This window comes from Rana temporaria, chromosome 1, assembly GCF_905171775.1.
Source record: "Rana temporaria chromosome 1, aRanTem1.1, whole genome shotgun sequence".
Classification (NCBI taxonomy): Eukaryota; Metazoa; Chordata; class Amphibia; order Anura; family Ranidae; genus Rana; species Rana temporaria.
In genome coordinates, this window is record NC_053489.1 from 686,280,582 (window position 1) to 686,282,693 (window position 2,112).

Sequence of the window (2,112 nt, forward strand, 5' to 3'; positions counted from 1 at the left end):
CGCTCCCGTGTCTGTACTATATGAGACGGAGTAGAATAATGTCCTCTTTCTGTGTTGTGGCTTCAATACGTGAGATCAGATGGAAAATTAAAAATGTTCAGCCCTTTGTGGGTGGGGTGGACAAAAACAAAAAAAGTCAAAAGCTGCGTCGACCTCTTTAAGGGACACCAAATTGCGGTGAAGGCAACTGCTCGATGTCTGCAAGTAACATGACTTGACAAAGAGAATAAACTATATATTGAAGGTATAGTTTTTATTTTAATTATAAAAATATATATAATTATTTATACATTTTATACAAAAGGAAAAAAATCGATATGGTCTTCATACACAAGTGTAGAAAGTGTGATTTCTGCCCACAACAGGGAGGTAGACATATCTATGTACGTATGTCTGCAGAACCTTCCCAATTTTCTCCTTCACCCTCCTTCTTCCATCCCACATCTACTCCTGTTGCCTTTTCTCTCCCCCTTCCACCTCTAGTCAGGAGCTTGGTTTCAGTCCAAGCTTGGGTTTGGCCAAACCCAGAAGTAAGCTGCCAATCTTGGGCCAATCAGCTGTAATCAGAACATTCCCCACACCATAGCAGCACACAGGGCCGTTTGAAGGAATTTGGGGGCCCCAAGCAAAATGGACATGGAGGCCCCCCCTTGCACGCACGCAAAGCCTACAGGAACCACAGCATAGCGATACAGTTGAAGTTCACCCACACCAATAGGGCCTCCCTATGTTCTTTTTACTCCCCCCCCCCCCCTACCGTACCGCGCGGCAGGAGATTCAGTTTCCTGTTCCCGGGCCGGACTGAAAATAATTGAGCACTCAGTGTGCACTTTCTGTCTGTCCGGCCGGCAACAGTAAACTGAATCTCCTGTACCGCGCGTTATCCGGCCGGACTGACAGGAGGAAGGAAGGGGAGCTAGGCCACTCTACAAGGAAGGGAAAGAAGTGACGGGAAAGGCAGCAGTGCTGCAGCCACCTGAGGCTCTCTATAGAGCGCTCAGGCGGCTGCAGCAGGCCAGCTTGGGGCCCCAAGCAATTGCTTGGTTTGCTTGCCTTGTCGCGACGGGCCTGACAGCACAGACAAAAAGGGGTGGGGATTCTTTATTTCAAAATGTTTATTGTATATAATCATGAAAAAAACATACAATAGATCAAGTCAAGGAAAAGCAAATCTAAAGCCCTGTACACACGGGCCAGAATCTCGTAGTTTTTCCTGACGAGATTCTTGGCAAGAATCTCTTGCCGCTCGAGTGTACACACAGTCCTTTCAAAAGAACCGCGGTTCTCTTAAAAGGCAAGAACGCGGTGACTGAAAGACAGAATTCAGAGAGTCGTGGTTAATGATTCTTACTCTGAATGGTCCAAGGTTATCAGTGGTGTACCCCAAGGTTCAGTGCTGGGACCCTCACTTTTTAATATCTTTATAAATTATATTGGGTCTGAGATCAAAAGTAAAACTTCTGTCTTTGCAGATGACACCAAGCTATGCAGTGGAATAACGTCCTTACAGGATGTCGCCAATTTAGAAGCCGACCTTAATGCTCTGTCTAATTGGGCGACTGAGTGGCAGACAAGGTTTATTGTTGATAAATGTAAAGTTATGCACTTGGGGGCTAAGAATATACATCATACATACTAGGGGGAGTACAACTGTGGGGATCCATAGTGGAGAAGGATCTGGGGGGATCCGTAGTGGAGAAGGATCTGGGGGGATCCATAGTGGTGAAGGATCTGGGGGGGATCCGTAGTGGAGAAGGATCTGGGGGGATCCGTAGTGGAGAAGGATCTGGGGGAATCAATGGTGGAGAAGGATCTGGGGAATCAATGGTGGAGAAGGATATGGGGGGATCTGTAGTGGAGAAGGATCTGGGGGAATCAATGGTGGAGAAGGATCTGGGGAATCAATGGTGGAGAAGGATATGGGGGGATCTGTAGTGGAGAAGGATCTGGGGGAATCAATGGTGGAGAAGGATCTGGGGAATCAATGGTGGAGAAGGATATGGGGGGATCTGTAGTGAAGAAGGATCTGGGGGTTTTGGTAGATCATAAGCTCAATATTAACATGCAATGCCAAGCTGCAGTTTCCAAAGCCAGGAAAGTCCTTTCTTGTAT